Source organism: Pezoporus flaviventris, unplaced genomic scaffold, assembly GCF_033815535.1.
Source record: "Pezoporus flaviventris isolate CSIRO_AGI_PZ_B2104156 unplaced genomic scaffold, CSIRO_AGI_Pfla_v1 ptg000013l, whole genome shotgun sequence".
Classification (NCBI taxonomy): Eukaryota; Metazoa; Chordata; class Aves; order Psittaciformes; family Psittacidae; genus Pezoporus; species Pezoporus flaviventris.
Window position 1 is genome coordinate 3282801 of NW_026892561.1, and position 25824 is coordinate 3308624.

The 25824-nt window shown below is 40.5% G+C and overlaps 1 protein-coding gene across 1 annotated transcript in view; it reads right to left on the minus strand.

Moving 5' to 3' along the window:
• ZFYVE9 (zinc finger FYVE-type containing 9) overlaps positions 1-21055 on the minus strand; it is a 68734-nt gene extending 47679 nt beyond the window's left edge. Inside the window, exons 1-2 of the mRNA XM_061451259.1 lie at positions 20864-21055; positions 5116-5220 (exon numbers count right to left, since the gene is read on the minus strand). The gene's annotated coding sequence lies outside the window, so the exon portion shown is untranslated. The remainder of the gene's footprint in view (positions 1-5115; positions 5221-20863) is intronic.
• Between the last annotated feature and the right edge of the window lie 4769 nt (positions 21056-25824).

Genomic DNA, 25824 nt, shown 5'->3' on the forward strand with positions numbered 1-25824 from the left:
AAGAGAAGACTGTGTTGAGGCACTGGCACAGGTTGCCCAGAGAAGCTGTGGCTGCCCCATCCCTGGCAGTGTTCAAGGCCAGGTTGGACAGAGCTTGGAGCAACCTGGTCTAGCAGAAGATGTCCCTGCCTGTGGCAGGGGGTTGGAAATAGCTGAGCTTTAAGGTCCCTTCAACCCAAACCATTCTATGGTTCTATGATTAACTCTTTCTGCAAGGAAAATACAGCTGGCCATATAATTTACTGTACATGGCTGCACAGATTATAAAAAGCAATGGAAACAATAGCCACCTTGATCAACAGTTGCATTGCAGAAATCTAAAGAAGCTCAACACTTTCTGTTCCCTATCAAAAGCCAGGTTCTGACCTCTAACTGTGCCAGAGCATACTCTCAGATTCTTTAGATACAGACTGTAAGGTCTTCTTGTGTTGCTCAATCTGCCCACCAAGTCATTGTATTAAAAATCTTTCATATCATTTTAACTGAAACAATTAATATACACATTTCAATTAAACCAAAATATTTTATAAAGCAGATGCTTCTCTCCAGACCTGCAAATACTACATTCATACCAAATACTTTCAATGTCAGAGTTTGGAGATTCTCTTGCACCTTTCTTTCCACCTCATTTCAATTCATTTCAATGAGCTCAGTAAATGTTAAATCTTGCAAAGTTAATCAGAATCATAGAATGTTTAGGGTTAGAAAGGACCTTAAGATCATCTAGTTCCAACCCCCCTGCCATGGGCAGGGATGTCTCCCACTAGACTATGTTGCCTGTCCCAGTGACTTTTTTTTTCTATTCAGAGTTCTAAACATCAACCAAAATTAACCCACTGTACTAAGACTGTTCTGTACAAAACACCATATAATTTCACATCCATTTACAATGTATTTAATTCAAATGATGATGATAAAATTCCAGTCTAGCCATAACTGATGAAGATCTGAATAATCATTCTTAGGCAAAGTCCTGCTACTAAGATCAATGATGCAAAGAGTATTTGTCAGTGAAGCACAGCAAGACTGAGAAGTGTCATAGAGAATTTTTGTGTTCCAGAGTTAAATAAACTGTGATGCTGGCTGAAGCCACCGCTGTCAGATTTCCGTGCACTTTCACAGTGAAAAAGAACATCCAGTCAAGGAATTCTCTAGGACACAAACCCTGCAGCACGAGTGCCCCCAAAAAATAGGCTACAAGCATTGATTTGGGTTTTGTTTGCTTATTTCAGAGAAGATAATGATTACTGACAAGCACACTGATGGGGAAGGAACCCTCTGCTGATTATATAGTTGCTGAAAACAGAGGTTTAAGTAACTCTTGGAACAGCTGCATATTGATTCTGTGTAACTTTCAAATGTTTATCAAAATTAGGACCTGACCATTCAGACAATTTCAAAACCTGACTGAAAGCCTGATAAAATGACTTCAGAACAAACTGAACATTTCCTAAATTTAGCCCTATATTAGCTGTTTTTTCATGGCCATACAAATCAGGAATAAGATATGCCTAACCAAAGAAAGCAGTTTTAGAAGGTCAGAATAATCATTTTTATTTACCTTAGTCAGGTTTAGCTTTAAAGTTTTATATTAAGTGTGATTTTAAAACATTAGGAAAACACAAATATTCAGACTTAGGAGACCATTCAATTAACAATAAGAAGGGCATATAAAGAAGATTTAGGCTTTTGTTCCCTCTCCCTTACAATCTCAATGTGCTTAATACTACATTACATTGTTATTTTATTAACATCTGTATTATCTAATATCTGTATTTGCAAGTTTAAATGTGGTCCAATATAACAGAAGGATTTTTTCTATGTTTTTAAAAATTCAAAGCAGATAGAACTATGTGTAAACAAAATATATACGACCATATGAATTCAGAAACTCAAATACTGGTGCACAAACAGGCAATGAGCCAAAACCCAGACTGATGTATGCTCATAGTTCAAACTGAAGAAAGAAAAGACCTTTCATATCATGATTGTTATTTCACTTACTGATGTACCAGGATACATGAAGAATCTTTTCATTTTGAACTCAGAGCCACTAAGATGACAGCCTCTCTAAATGAGATCTCATTGCCTGTGCAAGCAGGCATTTCTCAGAAAAGGTCAGCTGCAAATCTTCAGGTCTAATATCTAAAATTACTATTATTATTATACACTAGAACACAACAACCCCCACACAGCTTTTCCAGAAGTTTCTGTCCAAGGGCAAAACACATCATCAATGCCATAGAAGTCCTTATGACCTCTTCCTGAAAGAAAAGGAGGACAAGCAGTTGTGTTCCTAACGGATACCTGGAATGCTTCGTGACCAATACATTGTCAGCAACTCATATTTTTGCCAGTTGAAGATCTAATACTTAACTCTGCATAGCCAGCAACTTCAGCTCAAACCAGAAAACACAAAGTGCTCTAACCCAACATGCTGTAGTAATCCAGGAACTGCTTTCCCTATGGTTCAGTACTGCTTTTTCATATTTTTATAAAATATCCAACATAAATTAAAACAAACAAGCAAACAAAACTCCCAAACATATTCCTTTACACATCTTGGGAAACTTTGACTGTAACTCACAGGTACCACTAAAAAGCTTGGAACAGTTTTGGAATTATCCTAGTTCCAAACTTCCTCCAAGTATAAAGGTTGAAATTATGTTTTTAAAGGACCCTTGATAGTTGTGAAACTCTTCAGCATTGCCTAACTATTCCAAGCTGTGGCATGGAGAGAAGCTGACAAGCAAATACGCAACTTACACTCTGGAAAAGGGAGAATGAAATCATGAGCAAATCAGGAAGACAGAGCCAAGATTTAGATTAGACATTAGGCAGAAGTTCTTCCCTGTGAGGGTGCTGAGGTGCTGGCACAGGGTGCCCAGAGAAGCTGTGGCTGCCCCATCCCTGGCAGCGCTCAAGGCCAGGTTGGACGGCTTGGAGTAACCTGCCCTAGTGGAAGGTGTCCAAGCCTGTGGCAGGGGTTGGAACTGGATGAGCTTTAAGATCCCTTCCAACCCAAACCAGTCTGGGATTCTATGAAATTTCAATGGCAATTTTATCTGTATACTGCCAAAAAGGAGACACTTTCTAAATTAGAATAGATTGGGATGAACAATATGAATTAGAAGATATGGTGCCAGTGCAAGAAAAACAAGACACAAACCACTAATGAGTTAAAAGCACAAGATGGCTTTTCAAAAATACAGTCCTCTGAGCAAATTTGGCAGAAAAGACTAATTATAAGCAAAAAACAAATAACACCCCCCCAAAACAAAACAAAAACATTAAATAGCAATTTATTTTTTTTTTAATTGTGTCAAAAAAGAAGAATTCAATGGCTGCTATCCAGTGGTACAGTAAGGCCACAGCCCAAGATCACTTGTTCCCCATGGCAAAAAGCTAACAAAAACACACAGCCTATCAATCCGAAACTCTGTGTTTTATTTGTCAATTTCTTCATTCCAACAGCATGTACTCATCATCATTGTAGATGATGATAACAACTCTGAACAACTTATGTCTCATCAAGCTTACATGCTCTACGCTCTTCTAATGCCTAATATAAAGGTGCACATATCAGAACATCTGTGTCATATGTATCCAGAGTTACTATCCATGCCATTGTAGCATTTAAGAGGGACAGCCAGGGGCATCTTTATAGTGCATCACTTGTGTTTATCGTTTTTTCTTTCCTTTCCCTTTTTAGTTTTGTATTCTCTCCCCTTGTTATTTCCTTTATCATTATTATTATTGGTGGTAGCAGCAGTGGTTTGTGTTATACCTTAGCTACTGAACTGTTCTTATCTAAACCCATGGGATTTACATTATTTCAGTTCTCCTCCCCATCCCTCCAGGAGTGGGGGGGAAGAAGAGGAGGGGAGTGAGTGAGTGGCTGTGGGGTTCTGAGTTACCGGCTGGGCTTAAACCACAACAGATATAAGACAAACTTTAACTGATTAGTGAGGAGGGAAGAAGACAGAAGGACAGAAAAACCTCCCTCAAAATTAGATAGTATTCTGAACAGGCTTAACCTTGGAGACTGCCTCTTCTTGGGAAGCAAACTGTACAGAGAACTAGGCCTTGTGCTCCACCTGCAAAGCAGCAAGACACGTAATTTGCTGTCGTCTCTACAATATGGGATTATGTAATTTATGATCTTTTACACTGCAAAGCCTAACTTACCCTCAAGATTTTTTCACCACTGGAACTGACAGCCTTAAGTCTTCCAAATTTCCTTGACACTAATAGTAGATGACCAGCACACAATCACATTAAAATGCTACAATAAAAAAACTGCACCAAAAGGAAGTGATACCAACATACATGCTCTCTGATTTTTAGGCCTTTGCTGCAAGGCTAATAATTGTAAAGAACCTCAATAAGGACTTTCTGTTAGCTATCATGTCAGCATGAAACTGTGAATATACACATTTCAGTAAACTCTTATTAAAGAAAATATTCAAGTAGTTTATTATAGTCTTCACCAAAAATATATCTGAAGGACTCCTAAGATGAAAGTCACAAGGGGCATGAATAAACCAAACACTGCTCATTCATGCTGAAAAACCTCAGACGTCCAGAAAATGACATTTTCCCATAGCATGACAACAGGGAATTATGTATCCACTGGACAATTTAATTTATTAGATCTAGTGCTCCTGAGAACTTCCTTTAACCCCGAGAAACAACGGTGGAGTCACATATTGTTGCAGCTCCCTTTAGTAATCTTTGTATCATCTGCTCCTGGGAGGAAGAACTCAAGCACCTTTGCTGTAATGAACAGCTTGTTCAGAGAGTTTAGCAATAGCTGAATAGTATTTTTAACTGATGAGATCTGCCTACAGCACAGACTGAGAAAGAAAGACTTTGCCCACTTCTCCCCCTCCCCCAAACAAAATAAGCCACAGCTTTGCTGTAAAACAAGGCAATCACTCTCAATAAAAGCCAAAACAACAAAATGCTAAAAATACTCCGTCATCTTCTATATAAGATATATCCATATAGAGAGGTGTATGCATATAAATATATATCCATAAGCATACACAAACACATGCACTGCAAGTACATACCCCTGAATCATTACATTCTAAAGCAGAACTTGCTTCTTACCTTTTCCTCTTATACATGTGTTAAGAAACGAATGACCCTGTGCCTACTCATGATGACTGCAGCACAACCAGCCAGTTCTGCTGAATCAGTGTGTTCTACTTGATCCTGGAAACAAAACACAAACATGTATTTTATGACTGGTAATTCTGCCACAACCCATGTTTTTTCAGCACATGACTGCAGCTAGCACAGGCACATTTGGCAAATGCTGCAAGCCTTCAAATGACTTGGATTACATTTGCAGCTTTAAATTCAGGGATCTGTGCACTATGCCACTACTGCACTCCAATATGCTGGAGAAAAAAGCTGCTTATAAAAACCACATTGCTACCTACTTACTATTATTCTTCATTTAACTGTAAACCTACAGAGTGACGCAGCAACTCCAACACTCCTTGTACTCCTGATGACCTTGACTGTAAGGCTTCATTTATAAAACTCCCCTCTGAAGTTAATTATATTACACTACAATAGGCCTTCCAAAAATAAAGAGCTAGTAGCTTTGATACTCATCAAAAATTCACAGCCCTGTGCATTCTGTAAACTGTATTCATCAGCTTCCCACTGCTTTTCTAACAGCTAAACAACTGGTTTTGTCTTCAAATTATTCCCCCTACAATTTTAGGCTCCCTTCATTTCCTAAAGGCTTCTTCTCTCCAAACCCACAATGGCATCAACCTTCAATAGAAGGGACAGCCAAAGCCAAAAATAGGACAGAGGAAACTGTCTTGTTATTCTAACAACAGCATTTCTATAGGTCAGGTGCTCATTTTCACAGGCTGCATCCTAACAGCCAACATCGCTCAAAAATCCAACGCAGGAAAGAAATGAGACTAGTATATGAGAAACAGTACGAGAAGAATAAAGAGTAAGGTAAATTCAATTCATGTTTTAAGGTGTTCTGGAGCTGGTATCTGACCTGGTGTAGGTAGTTGAAATATTTACTGGTGCTCTGATGAAACAGCAGCATATGTTAGAAAATAAAATAAAACTCCAGCAAAATGAACAGAGCTAAAAAAAAACAACAGTTCCCCAGGCATGAAGGCAATATTCAGTGTTATACCTCAATTTTCCCAGGGCTGTTTATTATTCTTTTCAGAAATAAGCTACAGTAATAATTCCAGGAAACTAATGAACTGCACAGTAGCACTCCTAGTAGTACTGTTTCCAAGCTCAGAATAAAATCCCACAGCTTTGTATGCCAACAGAACTGCTCCTGTGTGCAAGTAAAATTTTTGATGCCAGGTATAGCTCTACTCTGATAAACCAAGATGGGGTTTGGATACTTGGTAAATAGAAATTATTATATCAAGAAGTTCCTCAGATAGGCTTCATATGCATGCAAAAATGGAGGTGAGGGAAATTTAGTTCCTCTGAAAGGCCTCAGAATGATAAACTGTTCCAAAAGGCTGTGAAGTACATGTGGCAGCAGGGCAAGGACCACCACTAGGTCCCCTTCTGGCCTGGAGGAGGAGGAAAACGGTTCCGTTTTCATAACCCCCTTGAAAAGATGAATCAATTAACGACAATTCTATCTGTGATTTATACAACTGCCGCATGAACATCAAACACATTACACAGCAACCAGTCGGTCATACATTAACTACGAAGTCCAATCTTTACCAGTAAGAAATGGATCAGTCCTAGCAACCCACATCTGAAATGTGATGTGCTGTAACCAGTGCCCTAAGACAGCGAGCCTTCCAGGGCAACAGTACACCTTTATTATTCATTGGGTTTATTCTGATCCACTTTCCTTGTTCTATTATTCCAAGGTAATAACTTTTTCATCCATAACCATGCAAGACAGAAGAACACAGATCCAATCAATCCCTACCAGCTGCCAAAGAATGCTTTGAAGAGATATTACCTGGAGGTCCTTGAGCGTTTTGTTTACAATTCAACATTTGCACTCAGCAGCCATTTCCCCTTACTAAGATCTATGCAGACATCAAAGCATGCTTACAGATATGAAAGTAATATATTTAAACAAAAAGCAATTTCAAAGAAGTAAATTATAAGGTTTGGATTTCCTGAAAAAAAAAAAAAAAAATCAATGAGTTGGTAACAGCCAAATTATTTTTCCAAAAAGAAGGTATTGTAAGAGAACTATATTAAAATCAAAAAGACAAAATGAATAACTACAAAGAAGAGTCAGGAATATCCACAACAATGTATAACCTAATGAGGATTAGGTTTTTCACAAATCATACATGTTGCTAAAAATATATTTCCACCTAAACATTATGATCCTACTGAGACCTAAGATCATTGCAAATGAAGGAGGCCCAGTGCCTGCTGTTCCAGTTTGCTTACTTTGAGCAATTCACAGTTTGTTATCTCTTCTGCTGATGGTTGGCTGAATTCTTCCGTCTCCTGCCCTACAGTGGTATCACTCAGGTGCTGCTTTGGTTATACCCTACATGGATGATTTCCCTCAGGAGCTCCAAGAGGGCAACTGCCAAATACAGCAAAAGCAAAACAGGAATTGAAGAGAAATATGACAAGCAGAGACATGCCCAGAATAAAGACAGGATAAAGAACAGCAGAAAAGATCTCTAAAAATATAAAATTAGAAATATCTTCCACAAAAAAAATGTAAAAAACGTTTACAATATCAAATGGAAGTAATTTGAACCAGCACAAATTGGAATAGCTTATAATAAATGGAAAGAGACTGAAAAAGAAGCAATTTTGATACTATGTTAAAAAAATGCAGAAAATGCTCAAAGCATGAAGAGATGCTAAAAAATGCTCCCATGTACTGGCAAGAATCCAACTCTTAACTAAACTACAGATCCTCTATAATGTGCTACCAGTGAGATGTCTTTGAGTAGGCAGGAATACATTTGCAGCCATTTTAAGGCACTTCATTATTGCTGTATTAGTTGAACTAGGCATTATCTTAAACGCAAACCCAGATTTCAATGCTGGTAACTTCCTCACTTGTCTGCACTCTGGAACTCTCAGATGGGAGATCTGGAGAGACTACAGAGAGGGGACATATTCAGGTCCTAGCTTTGCAAGAATAAAGACTACAATAAGAAATACTATAGCATTAGGAAATCAGTGTACTTAGACAAGAGGGGGAAAAGAAAGTTTCAGGACATGTAGTTTCTACAATGTGAATTATTTTATCTGATCAGTTAACCTGGAAGCTAGATCTTCACAAGTGGAAAAGGTGGTTTTCTTTCACTCAAGTGATGAAATGCTTGGAATAATGGTACTTTACCACGTGCCCAACATGTTTTGTCACTTCATAATGGTTCCTTCTCAGCCTCTCTCAAATAAAGCAGAAACTTTCAGTCAAATTTCACATGAAAGCATTGAAAAACCGCAGATGAGGCCCTCAGTGACATAGTTTAGTGCTGGACTTGGCAGTCCTGGGATAAAGGTTGCACCTGATGATCTTAAAAGTCTTTTCCAACCTTGTTAATTCAATGATTCTACGTGTTTCTATTATTTTTTAAGAATTAATGTAAGCAGAAAGACTAAATACTACCCAGGAACACTCCTCCAGCAAAGGCAGTCTTCCAGACCTGTCTCAGGATACACTGTCACAGCAGCACCTACAATTCGTATGGATTAAGCTGGAAATTTAACATTTCAACATGAATTGTTCTATGAATAAATTAAAGTGGCAGCCATGCAATGCAAGCAGGAAAAGAAAAATAATTAGGTTTAAAATTCTAATTTATTAAAGGCGACTCAGCAAGTAACAACAGGATTTTTCAAAATACCTTGTCTAAGAAACAGTTCAGGATTAGAAAATCCCATTAAAACTCACCATAAATCCATTTAATAAGAAATGCTAAAAACAGCAGCAAGAGGTTAAATGTAACAAACATGATACAGTCACTGCTAATCCTTTCCCTGAACCAAAAGCTCAGAATGGTTGTGTATCTTTTGGTTTTATATGCCATAATTTGCTGATGTTCCTACTGCTCAATGTAAATTAACCAAAGAGTAGACTGGGGCATGGCAGGCTACTTCTGTGTAATACAACACTTTGTACCAGCTCAGGACCCAAGAATGCTGAGAAAAGATAAACTATTTTAGTGTTGCATTGGTTTGTCCTTTTTTCTAACCAGCTGAACAAACAGATGGACAACACCTAAATCAAAATACAGGCTAATTATTTCACTAATATTTGCATCTTTTCCCTTGACTTTTCTCCATGCCATTTTAAAGCTATTATTTTCACTTTTGTCTCCAGCCAAGTTTCCATAAGGAGACATTCACACATGCCAGAGCAGTAGTAAGGCAGTCAAAAGAGCAGCAACTTCAAAGGAGCGTTATAGAAAGTATCACAGTCAAAAGCAACAGGGAGACAAGAAAAATTATAGCAACATTATCAACCTGTGTCCCCCAGTAAATAAGAGAAAGCAGCCCAAATGAAAAGGACACCTGCTTTATAACAGTTTGCAGGAGAAAATAAATTCCATTTCCTACCCTTTTTACTATTTCAAGGAGAAAGACTTTATTTTCTTGATACAAAAACCAGCCTTTCCAAAACAGTGCAAAGGCATGGCTCTCTGCACTTGCAGACAAAGAACCACGCATCCCTCGTGCGTTAACTACTTTTGCCTGCCTGGAAAAGTGTCCATGACCAGCTCTTTGGAAATACAAGTAGATAGGTTTACACTGCAGTGCTGCCTTCTCGACAAGGTTTTCCAAAGGAATTCAGTTGGACAAAAAAAAAAAAAAGAGAAAATGCCTTCCTGAGCTGATTCATATGCTCATGGAGCTCACTTCAAAATTTAGCGGTTTATAAATCTAATGCTTTCTAACACTTTCTTTCATACAACCCCCAACTATAAATATTGTAGACTACCAAAGAAGTTAATGCACAGTGTATTAAACATAAATTTAATATGAAATAATGTTTGTTAATTTGTGCATGGATTCCATGTAATGTCATTACTGTAACACTGTGCTTTTAAAAAACAAATCAATACATTTAACATACTGAACTGAAGCTGATATTTAACTTTATTCAAACGCAAACTAAGCCATATAAAATAAATTTATGACTTTTATGCTTTTGTATTTGAGAAATAAGGTTTTGACTATTAGAAATTAATGTTTAATAGATTTGAAGAATAAAACTAATGTTCCAGAGTATGTATCTGAGTGTATTAATCCTGTATTCTAATTGTGAGTTTTTCTTCTTTCTGATGTAGGGCAGTAACACGAATGAATCCCAAATACACTGATCATTGTTTCAGATGTTTCCCAGATTTGGGCAATGAAGGAAACATTGACTGAGGTCCCCAAGAATCTCTAATTAAAAGTCTACAACTGTCATGGAACTGTCCTTTTTAAAAAACCCACGAGGGGCCAATAATTGCAGGCACCGTGAGCAAAACCTGTACCTGCTAATCAAAGCCATTAGTGCCATGCAACCGGAATGGGACACAGGAAAAGGACAACACACACAGACAAGTGCCTTGCTACCACTGACTAACCCATCAATTCTGAGTTGAACCCACTGGGGAGAGAAGCTGCTAGAAGCAACACAATTTATGCACTCAGCTGCTCTATAGAGAAAGGACAATCTGCCCAGGAGGAAAGTCTGAAAGTCTACAGTCACCTTCTACTGAGGAGCAATCCATCAGCTGCTAACGCCACCTTTATCAACACACTAGAAATCTGGAAAGGGCATTTTACAAGAGCAGATTGTGATAGAACAAGAGAGGATGGTTTAAACTGAAAGATGGTAGAGTTAGATTAGATACCAGGAAGAAATTCTTCCCTGGGAGAGTGGTGAGGTGCTGGCATAGGGTGCCCACAGAAGCTGTGGCTGCCCTATACTTGGCAGTGTTCAAGGCCCGGCTGGACAAGGCTTGGAGCAACTCAGTCCAGTGGAAGGTGTCCCTGCCCGTGGCAGGGAGTTGGAACCGGATGAGCTTTAAGGCTGCTTCCAATCCAAACCAGTCTGTGATTCTATTAACTTTTAATTCCCATTTTGTGTTGATCTTTCTGTTCATATCACGCCAACGTTAAACATATATATACACACAATACAAACACACTATGAGACACTCTTGTCAAATGTAGCAAAGTTCACTCCCATGTTTGTGATCACGATTCAACTACATTGCTGATGCTTACAGTGCATTATGTCTCAAGTCATCTGTAACTAGTAACTCAATACAACTCAGTACATCCATGGTAACAGAGTGTACTGAAACTGCTATTTCTGCATACGGTTCTCATTTAACCTGAGGTCCATTAACGTGCTTTTAACAGTGCTGATGGGACTGAGCACTAAAAAGCAGAAGTGGTAACTTGCAGTCAGATTCACTATAAGGTTGGGTTTTTTTCACTGCTGCAGTGGTGCAATATACACATCAGGGCATTTACTGTTTCAGTAACAAAGTTTCACTGACAAAACCATAATTCAGTATTATTTTGGGAGTCATGGGAAATAAAGGCTTAACGGATAAAAATATAATAATAATAAAAAATAAAATTTGAAAGCATTCATTATTGAGTCAAAGTACAGTTTTCAGAAATCTTATGGAGCTCCAAGAACATAAAATCCTCCTAAACTCAGATGAAACATCTCTTAGATAGTCCAAAACTGAGAAACCTCTGCTGATTCCACTGAACAGGTGGTTGCCTCTGCTCAGCCATGAATCCCTACTTCTTCACCTCTCTTTCTTATATTGTACTATATTTTTGTATTCTGTTTTCTTTGTCTGTTAGTCTTCTTATTCCCTCTCAAACACATCCCTTGCCCATTCACTTCTTTCTGTGCTTATCTTTCTCTCTACCTATGTTTCTTTCCTGCTCTGACAAAAATACATTTCAACATTACTGTTCAGAACCACTGGCATAAACCAGTTGTAAACAACCTTATTAACCGCACAATATTATTCCTTACTTCTAGAAATGGAGGGAGCAAACCCAACAACAATGGTGATGCATCCACTTTGCAAACATAAATGAAAGCCTTTAGACAAAACAGCTATTGGAAAAAACAAAACACATGACCAAACCAGCAGTAAAATCATACGAAATCATAGTAACTGTGTTCAGTGTCAACCTGCCATCTACCTGTCCTTGTCCTTATACACCGTCATTATGGCTCCTTCACAAATTCATTTCAACTCTCAGACTTTTAGTCTATGAAATACAATTTTTGACACATACGCACACTGGGCAGTCAACATCCAGGATGAGCACAGCTATCTGCTTTCCTCAAGCATTTATGTATCAGAAACCTCAAGTTAAGAGGTATTATTAACTACGTAAGAGCCATTATTACATATTTCCTCAAAGCAGAAGAAGGTAAAACTGCATCTAAAAGCACTCTGTACACAAATGAAGCTTAATGGGAAGAAAAAAAGAGATACCAAAGAGAGACAAAGGACATTACAGGAAAAGAATGAGGACACAACCTCTAAATCCACTACAAATAGATGTATTTACTGTCCATAATTCTCAAGAAACCATTACTAATTCTTGCAATAATAAAAGCCATGTTCATTCTGCAGGACTATACAAAAAAAAAGAAATAAAAATCTATGCGCAAATTCCAGCAATAGGTTAAAATATGTTTTACAGATGACTTAAGTAAAACTAAGGTAAACACAATGGAGAGGCTATTACGCCAGTACATTAATATAATTACCTGAATGCACACAAGTACGTAGGTAGGCTGATGCTTAAAGTAATGACCTTTTACATTTACAAAAGAATCAAGAGAGATGTGAAATACATGAAGCATACTGGGGTTTTATTCAACCTTCATCATTTATACAAAAACACAGTATGAAATTCCTACATCAATGCAAGTTGATGTTTCAGTTAAGAGGTTGTTTCAATACATATATTTAAAGCAATCTGTTAAGAACATAGCTTAAGAAGAGGGCTTTGAACATATTTTCAAGTTCACCAAATAAGAGATCATTAAAATATTAATTTTGAATGAACCAAAATAGCACCCACAATGTAACTTTGTAACATGAGGACAACCAATATGCTCTGCTAAGCTATCAAACTGGACAGCAAACAGGCACAGTACCTATATACTGAGGTATAGACCCCAAGAGATTGTAAATCACATACCTGCGCCTTTCTGCACAAAACACAAGCCTCAGAAGCAAGCTATAGCATGTATTTCTACAGCATTGCAGAAGAACATGAAAGTTCAAAGAGACTCCTAAAAAAATGAAAAAATAAAAATAATAGGCAAAGAAGGAACTTTCCCCTCATGTGATCTCAATTCATATTTAATGTTCATTTATCTGCATTACAGCGCAGATGACAGGGAATAAAAAATTACACTGACATGACTGGTTTGCTGAGTATATTTTAACCATATATCTTCTGTATGTTCTCCACCCTACAAATAAAACTTGCTATTCACAGTCTCAGCAATACAAGTAAGAAAAGGACTTACATACTGGTAAGTGTTCAGATACTATCACTTTTCAAGTGCTGTATCTTTAATCTGATCTACTACACAAATGAAGAATATGGGATCATATTGGTCATTTACTATTCCTTATGGTCATCTTTTAAAAAATACATATATTCATGAAAATTAGTATCTGCACAGTAAAAACAAATTCAACTGAGTGTCCTCCAAGGGAAAAGAAAACTGCTATATGTATTTTTGGCATCAACCTGCTGGGCAATCAATACCCACACAGCTCTGGAGAAAACAGAATCATGGTGTTATGTGAGAAAGCTGGGGTCACTGCAGAGGAGGAAGGGAAGGAACAGATACTAAGGGGCAAAAACGATTTAAATCTACAGAAAAACAAGCTTCTCTCATTCCACTGATGGTAGACGCTTACCAATAAAGTATCTCGAACGACACGGCTATGTAAAACATCAGATTCAGTTTACACTATAAAGCTCATTCAACACATCTTCTAATTCAAAACAAAACATAGTTCTCTCCATCTCCAGATCCTGTAAGAATTTCCCTGCTACTTACAAAAATCTTTCATAAATTCTAAAGAATTGTGGGTGGAAAATAAGTCCTAGCTATCAGAAACTAATCTGGATTTAGATTTCCACTGTTTCAGCGAGAGCGATGGGAGCTCCTTTATCACTGCACCAACACACTGCACTGACTCAGTCCAGGAACCACTAAGGTCTTTCGAGCACTGGCTTAATCAAGCCCAGTTCTCAGCCCTCAGTCTTGCATGACATCAGGCAACATGTTCCTTGGATCTGTGATGTCTTAAAAAGCTAGGGAAGTATTATCCCTATTCAATACTTAGTGGAAGATCCAAGATAAACACTCTTCCATATCATGCTTACTTAAGAAATCACCAGTACCAGACATCCACTGCCCCCCTATGATAGATCACTGAGGCCCACTTGCCTTTCCTTCTCTACACCACCTACTGAAAAATCCAGTGAGCTACCTCCTCAGTCACTGCACCTCCCAATCTAAACAGAAACAAAATTCATTTGATTATGCTTAAATTGACATGCAAAGCTCAGAGCTGCAGAACTTGAAGAGGGAATATAAATTCAGTTCTGACAGGCATCTTCAGCATATGACTGGGGCAGAGATAACCTCAGAGATACTGGATGTGTGGCACACCCAAGATCAGAATGAGGTCTGAGTGCAACACTGATCAGAGACATCTAGATGACCAGAAACCGGGCCCCATATTTTACTGCTAATGACACCATTCTTAAACCTTCCTCTTAAAAATTCAACTATTAAAAAAATGGGAGGGAAGAAAATAAAGTTGACAAAGAAAAGGAAACAGATGAGAGAACAGTTTCACTGTCCAGGTTAAAAGAAATGTAAGAAAAGTACAGTAAATAATAACTAACAAAAAGTCACAGATTTGAAAATATCTGCAATTCTTCTATCCTGTAGTATCTCCCAAACTTCCAGTAATGTGACTGGCAACCCAATAAAGCAATAGATATTATGCATATTCACATGATTTACTAATTCTTCTTGAATTTATAGAAGTATCACAACTTCAAATGGCTCAACCTTGATTTCAGTCATCCTAAATCAATCTTCTAGATCACACTCAGAGTGCAAGCAGGTAAGTCAACATGTACCCTGCATTCAAAGCAGAGTTTTGACACTACAAAACTGAATCTGGAAACAGAAAAGCTCCTCTAATAGTCAGTGGCATTCACAGATAAAGAAGCTATTATGCGATTCAGAAAGCTTTTTGATCTGCTTCTCACACGGAACACTACCAACTCCTTTTAAGTTCATCATACCGCTTAGAAAAATGTACCAGTGTATGTTCCTTCACAGACATTCTTCTATGATTTTTTTAATGTATTTCACCCATACTGCTCCCCCAAATAAAATGTTAAACTTAGAGTGAAATACAAATGCTGTACACAGAGCACATGCATAAAGACTGAGCTGTACTGTTTATAAAAATAGGCTTCAGTGTATCATAGAAGTAAATAAAACCTTTCCTATTACAGTCATTTTAGACATTGCAAGAATCCAGAAGGAAGGCTGGTAAGTATTACTAGGGCAGCTACAGCACTTCTCTAATTGATAGAGACACACAAATCTCTGACATAAGTATGGCCTAATTTCAAATTATCACCTGATAGGAAATGACCTCCAGATTCTTTGTACGCTGGGAAGAGGGAATAGCAGGTTCCTCCCAGCTACCACTTCACCACATACACTAAACATTTTGTCTTTTTATGCAGGCCCATGACTGCTCTTTGGCAAAACTGAAGTACAAGAAGCCCATAAGTAAGACTCACAATGAAACATTACAAGTAAGTGTAGTCATAATGCAAAGGATTAAAACATTCCCAGCATCTCTGGTCATGCCTAATTCCTCTGTCACTAATGAAGAATAGCCCTAAAATAGTGATCAAAATTAGATCTACAATGCAGAAGTATTTTTATATATAGAAAATAGCAGAAAGAATAAACAGTTCCAGCTTCATCTACATTAGGCTTTAGTGCTCTTTTAATAACTACTGCAAACATCAGTTCAGCTTGAGCCAATCCAAAAAGCAAGAAGACACTAGCAAAGACACATTACTGCCTTATTTTATATACAAATCCATACCCTAAACCAGGGTTCAGCATCACTATCTCAACTATCAGTTGATGGCTTAAGCCTCCTGCAGAAAGCTTTCTACCTTTGTTACTCTGATGGAACCAAGCCAGTAACAGGAATCCAACAAAACAATCTGAAGAAAAATTATTAATTGGCAATACCAGTTTCAATTGCAAAGTCCTACACAATTTCATTATGCTATCAATGTCTTGAAAACATTAATCAAGCTTCCTCCTGATAATAAAAGGAGGGGAAAAAAGCACAGAAAACAGAAGCAGAATATATACTAGTAGCATGCAACACAATTCTTGATAGAAAACCTTAGGTGGTCCTAGCAGAACATACCAGAATGCTTCTGGACCTTCAGCGTATTACCTTAACTGAAACTAGTGACCCCACTGACTCATAATCTGTAGCTTCAGTTGCCACCAAATTATCAGAGATATAAATAATTTTAACATATATAGCAATAAAACAAATGTATCTATATATTCTATATACAACATAGAGACAGAATACAGAGGATACAGCAATTAGCAGTATGGCCAAATAATTCAATATGAAGGTTAGTAATTGCTACTCAAGAACACAGACAAAAAACCTATGCAAATGGAAATCCAACACCGATGTCCATGGTTTTTTTTGCCCAATGTATTCTGTCCCCAGTGTCCATTGTACATGTCTACATATATTAATAATCTATGGGCACCAAAGCCTCATAACATGTGGTCAGACTGTCACATATTAAGACTTCCAAATTACCTGATTTTACATGGAAGCAAAATGATGTTCAGTTTCTTTAAGCTCTCCTTACTGGCCTTCACAACTATTGCCTTAGTATTTACTTGGACTGAAGGTACCACAGATGCTATTCAGAGAGCATGCTAGCTCCACACTTTCTAAACCACAGAAAATCTACAGATGGTGACTCCACACCTGGTTTTCACACAGCTTAGCACTTTCCTTCTTCTCTTTTTGGCCATTTTTTTATTTTACTGTAACAGAACTGTGACTGTAAAATTCAACTGACTGGACTTGCTTCTTTAAGTCGACTCTCACTTGAGCAGATCCGGATGAAAGAATACAGAAGGAACAATTTATGCAGTGTTGTCACCCGTAAGTTCCTGCCTGTGCGTTGTTTGTCTTTAACCTTTGGTTTTAAATTAATTACGTTTCTCTAGTAATGACCTTTAAAATGGTTTAATTGACCCTTTATGGATTTCCTTTACCATTCACCTTCATTTGATGCTGATGTACTAGTTGGAACGCTGTTATTTCTGAAAAGTAAGTATCAATATTACACATTTGTACTTATTTCTTCTAGCAATGCAACAGTAATGTAACTGTTGTTGTAATGTTCCAATAATAAACAATACTGAAAAGACTCAGTGAAAGAACAAATAAAAGCTGCCCTTAGAAGTATTCTTCCTATTCCACCTGTCTGCTATTACAATCTGAACAGCAGCATTCCTAACTATCCCAAACTTTGCATGTGTATGATGCAAAAAGGAGAAAACATCATAAACCACATCCAGAAAACAAACGCATTTCAAAAACAAAAGCACTGAGTGCAGTATTCCACTAATCCCAATGAAAAAGTCCTGGGATCTGCAATGTCTTGTAATTTTCTCTAGAAACTAATGTTTTAAAGAATGACACAATTTAGTATTATAGGTATAACACACACACTCATTCCTTCCCACAAACTCTAGCTGAGAATTACATTTAACAGGGCACCTTAAAAATCTACATATGTTCAATGAATAACAGCTAAATTAAAAGTAAACAAATTGTGTTATGCTTCAGTTTCAAGCAAGTGAAACCCAGCCAGCCAAACAGTAAGTAGAAAGTACTTTATTTGCCTATAAAAATAGAATTATCTATAACTATAAAATAAATAATTCTTAATTATAAAATATATATTTGTATTATAATGGTAATTTATTTTTATCACACAGATTTTTCAAAGTGTGTTATTCTTTTGATAGCTATACAGCAGGCTTTGCTCTAGCCACTAGTCAAAGAAATTTGTATGTATTCTGAATTCTAATGTAAGAGAAACTATGTCAATGAAAGATCCTTAATAGAGCTTTTAAACCTTTCCATTCATTTACATTAATTCACGTTGCAAGACGTAGCCAACATTTTAAACGAACACAGAAGGAAAAGCTGTTTCTATCACCTAAAACTCAATACTGTAACTTACTTTCAGCCATTACTCTTGACTATGTATTTCTTACCAAGCCAAAAAGCTTTGTAAACTTTTAGTTTCATTGTAAAGACACATTTCTCAATCCTTCACAAAAACAACAGGAAGGAAAACTGAGCATGTTAGTTCACATTTCATTTCAAAGTTCAAGTCTCAAAGAATCACAAATAGAGCTCTAAAGCAGGTCACCTTTCAGTTTCTTTACAGACTTCAATTACATTTAAAAAATAAACAGTAGCCTTTATATAAAGCTTTCAAAGTACAATGTTCTGGAAGAGATCACCGAGTCATCCGCACACAGACTAACCATGCACTATTATCCCTCATCTGATTTTCTGTCAAGAAACTCGCCTTTATTTGGAAGAATCTCAGTGCATCAAAAAGATTTTTCTGAGATACAAAACACAAATACACAACTTCTTCCCAAAATCCATTTCTTTCTGGCCAGCTCCTAGTCAAAAGAAAAACTTCACGCTAATCTTTTTGCAAAATAATTGTCAGGTAATGTTTTATAGACAGCCTATAAACCTGGAAACTAGGAAGCTATTTTCTGCTAAAGCTGGCACAGCAAGTGGACAGGCAACAACAGACGTTAAAAGCTTATCATTCTTTGGCCACAGGTTTTAATAGTGCATCTTTGTTCAGCCTCTACCTTTGTTCCCCGAGACAATCACAGCCAGACTTTATGCCAAACTAAAAAAAAACACATCAACTGTATTTCATCTCAGTGTTAGCCCCAGGCTTCAGATCCTGAAACGTGTGTTTGAAAGTATTTAATCCCCAGCCTAATAACTGACTCAAAGCTACCACACAAAAATAACACCCAATCCAGGACTCAGCACTGCAGTTTTGGGGTTGTTTTCTTCCTTTCTCACACACTAAAGAAAGCGCCATAAAGCAGTGAGAATCAATCACAGGGTGTCAGAACACAGTGACTTGTGAGGTGCAGAGCAGGGCCTGAATTGGAGGGAAGCTTGTTTGAGGTTTGAGGCCCTTCTTCAGCTTCTATTTCAGCTTCCCCAAGCCTCTGAAGAGATTTTTAATTTCAACCCTCTTGGGTCAAGGAGACCGCTCTTCTCATCTTGTATCACATGCCATAACTTTATACAAAGAAGCACACTACTGGGCTCAGCCAGTAACAAAGGATTTTGATGTTGTGTCAGCCACTGAAGGTGTATCTAAAAATCTGGATTCTCTCCATGCAATCAAAAATGATTTGCTAATAAAAGTTAATTAGAATGTCTTAAAACATTGCCTAGGCAGTCAAATGGTGCTCAAAGAAAAGCTTTTATTCAAGTACAGCATCTTTTTTTGTTATTATCTTACTTGTTTATACAGAGCTCCTTCCACTTTTGGATACAGCCTGGACTAAAATAATGAGGGCAGTGTTAGTCAGAATTTCTGATACAACCATACTTAGCAAAAAACACTGCAGGAATTCAGTCAACTTCTAATATTTGAACTGAATGAAAATGTGTGTAAAAATTAATCCCCTGAAAAACCTCTGTCACTAAATAATCAGGAATTTCTTGTCTATATATAAACAAGATAGTTAAAACCAAAACATAAAGTCAATCAATTCCCATCCGCTACTTGTTTCTCAATCTGGTTAACGAGGTAAAAACAGTTCTTCAGCCATGCTCCATCACACACACCTATTTAACCATAACATTTATGAGCAAGCAACTAGCCCACCTCTGCAAGAAGTCCGACATGCCAAGAGTGCCAGTTATTCTTAGAGTGAGCCATGACCACAGTTTCACGTAATTAGAGATGTTATAAAACGCATCCCGCCCGCTCGCCCCATCCCCCTCCACCACTACCACCATTGCAGGAGTGACTTGTTACACATCGCGATGAGCAAGTCGCATTCCCTGCCCGCGGACAGAGCGGGGATCAGGCCATAAGAAGGGCACGAGATGTGAACAGGGATTCTCTCCGCTCCAGGCAGGCGCCGAGCCTGCCCGCTGCCTCCGTGCGCACGGCGCGGCCGCGGGCCTCGGCCAGCCCGAGAACAGCCTCTTCTCACCCGGCACCCGAGCACACACGGGCTGTCCTCCCGAGGGGCAGACCCGATGAAGACCAGCAAAAGCTGTTTACCCCTTCTATAGGATCGCCGGCGTGGGGTGAAAGGTGCCCCGGCCGCGCCGAACGAGGGGGTCACCCAGTCAAAGCACCCGGGGACGGGGGAGAATGGCGATGAGGGGGCTCGCAGGACCAGCGCCGGTGCGGGCTGAAGGCGATCGCTGCCTTTCCCTTTCGGCGACGAGGCGCCTCTCCCTTCGGCGGGGTGCGGGGAGGACAAGGGCGGCGGGGTGAGGGGGCACCTGGAGCCCCCCAAGCCCTGTGCTGGGGCGGTGTCGCCTATACGGCGGCTCCGCTGAGGCGTCGGAGCCCTCCACTCCCGCCCGCCCGCGGGGCCTCGCTGCGGGCGGCAGGGCCCTGGGGAGCGGGTTACCCCGGCCTCCCGCGCCTGAAGGCGGAGGGCTGCGCGGCGCTCACTCACCTCGGGAGGCAGCAGGCGCCACCGGGTCTGCATGGCGAGAAGGATCCCCCGGGGCCGCGCTCCGCCGCCGCTCGCTGCCGGGCGGGCCCCGCAGACCCCGCGAGCGCTGGAGAGGCTGGCGCCCCCCCTCACTGCCTGCCGGCCCGGCTCGCTCGCTGGCTCCGCGGCCAAGGCCGCCGCAGCTACCGGCAGCCAGCGCCCCCTGGCCGGCCCCAGCGGCAGCGCATGGCACTGCGGCACCGCCGGAGAGGCTGTGCGGAGCCTGCCGCACCCCCGCCCCGCGGCACGGGGGGCCGGGCAGGCCGCGGCGCCGCCGCCGCCTCCGGCCTGGCCGCTCAACGCCGGGCGTATGCGGGTGGAGAACGGGAGGAGTCACCTAGGGCGGGGGGACGGAACTGTGGCGGCGCGGAGGGGAGCCCAGCCGCTCACCCCGCCGCGGGGTCCCGCCAAGCCCGCACGGCCCCGCAGCCAGGGCCTCCCGCCTGCACACACCGCTCCACACACATGGAGACGCGGAGGGAGGGCGGCACCGGGCGGGGGCCGCAAACCAGCCGCAGGCAGCCCGGCAGAGGAGCTGCGTGAGGCGCGGCTGTACCGCTGCCCTCGCCGCGGGGAGGCACCCACCGCTACCCGGCACTGCGCGGCCGGGAGACGAACCGAGGGCTCGCGGCTGTGAGCCGTAGGTGGTTTATTTCACCGTTTCATGTTGAAGTACCTTTGAAATCACGAGAGGGGCACCCCGTCCTGTGGGACGCCCGCAGCCGCCCGTGCATAGCCATACAGCTACCCTGAGGGGTGCATGTGCGCGGAGGCATCCGCTCAAAGACACGTTAACTCTAAAGCAAAGCTAGACAGCAGGGAGAACAAAACAAAACACACACGGTCGTTCCTCGCAGCAGCAGTGTCAAAACTACGATGGCAAGCTGACAGGTTGTGCCGTTCATAACCGAATCTGAAAGTCCCGCGCGAACGCCCGCCGCCTTGCCTCATGGAGCCGCCACCTCAGGGAGCCCCTCGGCTCGGGTAGGACCCTGCTTCATGGAGCCTCCCCCCGCCTCATCGGGCCCCTCGCTTCAGGGAGTCCCTGGCCTGAAGGAGCCCCCCGCCTCAGACCGCTCCTCACCTCAGCAGTGCCTCACCTCGGCTCCCCCGCAGGAACGGCTCGCCCATCCCCGAGGGAAGGCGAGCAGAACCGCCACCGTCCCCTCACCTTCGGCCTCTGGCTTCCCCCCAGCCGCGGCGGAGCGCCATGTCACCCCTAGGAAGGAGGGAAAGGCGAGTGTGGTGGCAGCTGGTGCGGTTGCACCGCCATTCCCGCTCCTCAGGTCTTTGCGCTCGCAGGCTATCACTTCACAGCAGGTTAGGCTTCTCCATTAACTTCCTGCATCTGGCAGTGAATACGGTGTAATGAGCCCCGGTGATAAAATCTAGGCCTTCTTGCTCCAAGAGCATCAGCCCATCCCACTTGAAATGAAAGGGAAGCACTTAATGTTTATTCATTGATTCTGGTAGAACTATGTGCTTTTCAAGCAGAAAATACGAGATACTCCCAATCAACTGAATCATCAATCCATGGGAAAAGAGCTGAGGAGATCAAAAATGCTGATCAATCATAGCTGGTAGTAGCACATTAATGGAGATGGAGTTCATTTTCTCCCATAAAGCGTTCCTGGTTAACCTCGACTTGCTATCTCTGTAGCAATTAGTGATGTTATGCTTGTAAAGCACAGATCAGTCCAATACACAATTACTACCTCAAAACCATTCTCATGAAACACCTCAGACTGCTAAACACACAATGTGCCTGACAAACAAAAGGGAAATGAATTAAAGGGTGAGCAGTTTAACACTCTGTACCCTCTGGCCAAATGCATGCAAGCGTGTAGGTTTGCCACATAACTATAGCTCACAGAGGCATATCGCTACCATTATTTTGTTCTACTTTAATCCCTCTGCATACAGCCATTCATTGGAATGTGTTCTCACCAAGCATTGAGAGCTTTTACCTGAAGGATGTCTTAATTGGCTGTTTTCCAAGGTGTCATCTCATACATGCAAAAAAGGAGTTAGGAGCAATGGGAAATGTCTCTATGAGTTAAGGTCATAGGACATGGTCTCACACCCCGTCCTGTCTTGGTATCTATATGTAACTTGGTTGCCACATGAGTTGCTCCCAATGAAAATGTATGTAGAGGAGTAAGAACTCAGCAAAACTCAGGTTGCTGCTCCAGGCAGTTGTGGCGCCAGACACCTGAGCTTAAAGCAGGGAGTTTGCCTGTGTTCTCAGTGTGCTCCCTGTGCTAGTGTCCAAACAGGAAACATTTGGGTATGGATACTTTGATCCCAAATCAATACTTTGATCCCAAGCCCCACCCAGGCTGTAAGACATGGATCATGACTTTCGACTTGGCACATTCAATACAAATGTCAGAGTTACAAGTTCCCTGAAAAGTATCTTCAGCTCTTCCATGTAAATCAGCCTCACATCAGTGAGCCTCTACTGCACTGTCACAAGAAGTCATGCCTAACAGTACCCCACAAGGACATTTGGTATTGAGTTTACCACCTCTCTTAAGTCTTTTAACATCTTTGCCCAGCTTGCTATGAGAAGCTACCAAGGAAGAGGCATGAAGGAGAGCATGTAGAAGAGGAGACTCCAGTTTGCAGGAGGCAAGGAACTGGGAAGCAAGTGAGAAGACCACAGTCAGAAAGGTGAGGGGAAGCTGTGAGATGCCCTAGTTGAAGGGAGCAGCAGAGAGAATTAAAAGGTTAATATTAAAATGTGTGTCTGTAACAATCTCTCTACACTCAGAGCTAGGAGTTATGGGCAATTGATGCAGGATTCAAAATGGTGCAAGAGTAATCTGAACAACAGAGTTAAAGATGAGGGTTTTTTTTAACTACTTGGTAAAACTTGCAGAAACCTGGGATAAAAGGAAGCTTAGTGATGGCATCAGTCTGTTACTAGATGGAAATAGTAGACCAGCTAACAATAATGTAAGAAAGAGCAGAAGAGCTCAGTAGCTGTTTCTGTTCTGTATTTGGGAAAGAGCCAGATGATATATGAATATCACATGATGATGATGAAATGCATTGCATTACAACAGGCACTGAGGAGGATGTTAAACAGAAGCTAATAAAGTTGGGCATCAGCAGGTCTAGGTAACTTTCATCCAAAAGTTTTAAAAGCACTGGCACAGAGTATCTTTAGACCATTAATGTTGATTTTCAATAAATCTTGGAAGACTGTTGAAGTTCCACAGGATTGGATGAAATATTGTACCAGTATTTTAAAAGGGTAAACAGGGTGCCCAGCGTAATCATGACCTACCAGCTTGACAAGAATTCTGGGTAAAATAATGGGACATTATCTACATTACTTGATTAAAATGGACTAAAGGATGAAAACACATTAAGTGCAAATTAATGTGGAAAATAAATCTTGCCAGAATAATTTGATTTTTAATGGCATCAAAGTTTACTTGACCGAGGTAAGTAGGTCTGCAAAATATTTGTTTTGGTAACTTGTGGCTTTTTAATCAAGAAGCCAAAATGATACAGACTCATCACAAAATGTATTAAACTATTCAAACCCTAGCTAACTGACAGATACAAAGAGGGGAAGGGAGAAGTCATCATCAAAGAATGTGGTTTTGGGGACTGTAGCAATTAGTTCTACACTACATTCTGTTGAAGTCTCTAAGCAGAGCATAAAGTCATCACTAACAAAGTTTGCAAGTGATGTAAGCATAAATAACAGGTCATGATGTAAAGTATCTGAGACAGCTTGATAACGAGTAATACACATTTCTGTACAGCCAAATGTAAAATCAGGCACCAAAGGATAAAGACAGTTATTATAGGATGAGAGAATTTGTCTCTAATGCTCAAAAACCTCAAGAGTCACGTATAATGAGAAGAAAATGAGCAGGTGATGTGGTGCTGTGACCAATAGGCTAATGCAGTCCTTGGCTTTATAAACAGGAGAGTATAGGAAGATGTCTTTATTTTTCTGGTACTGGTCCAAATGCTCCTGAAGCCTGATATCCTAATTCCTTAATTCCTTAATAGAAGCTGGAAAGAGCTGGTTCAGAGAAGAATGGTAAGAATTATTTAGATAGAAAGTGAAAATGTTCAATCTATTTCAGTGTCAGAAAAGAAGGTGAATGGGTGATTCAATCACAGGTTTTAAGTACTTCCAAATTCAGTGACTGTATGCTAAAGGCAGATTTATTCAGCTTCCTGGTGAGCCTTCTACCAGTGAAGAGTTTAAGGAGACTTTAAGGAGAAACAAGTTAGATTTTTCAGCACTGGAAATGTCAAAATCAGGTGCTTTAAAAATTATTTAACTATTTGTAATGTTTTATATATATTTTAACACAAGCAGGAGTTCAGTCCTGTAAATCTGTTACTTATGAGGTACAACCAGGTGACAGTAGCTGTGGATTCTGGCTACTAGTCTATGCAGAAGCCAGTTTCCTTGGGCACTAAATAACAACCTGTGATCCTTTCAGCATCATCTGACACAGATCATGAGCTGTTGAGCACATGATGGGAGCAGCCCTGTGGTCGGTAATATTTACACTGGTTGAAGGGATGGGTGGATTTGTTCACAGAAGGCTAATCCTTTGACACGTTTTGCATACAAAGGTAACTTTTATCACTCATGAACTCTGAGACGTACATTGCTGGAAGCTGGGAGATTACTCCTGGCAAGTGTGACTGTATGATTATCCTACTACTAAACTCTTCCTCTGGCATCTGCTTCTGGCTACTATCACAGGCAGCATCTTTCTCATGGCAAGCAGTCTCTCAGGTCCATACCACTGACCCACTCCTGATCTCTGAACAGTGGAGTGGGAGTTCTACTGGGAGCAGAGAATAGGCACTTGATAATAAATAGGCATAGGTGCTGGAGACGGCAAGAACTAGGGGAGAGAAGAACAGGAACACACGGTGTA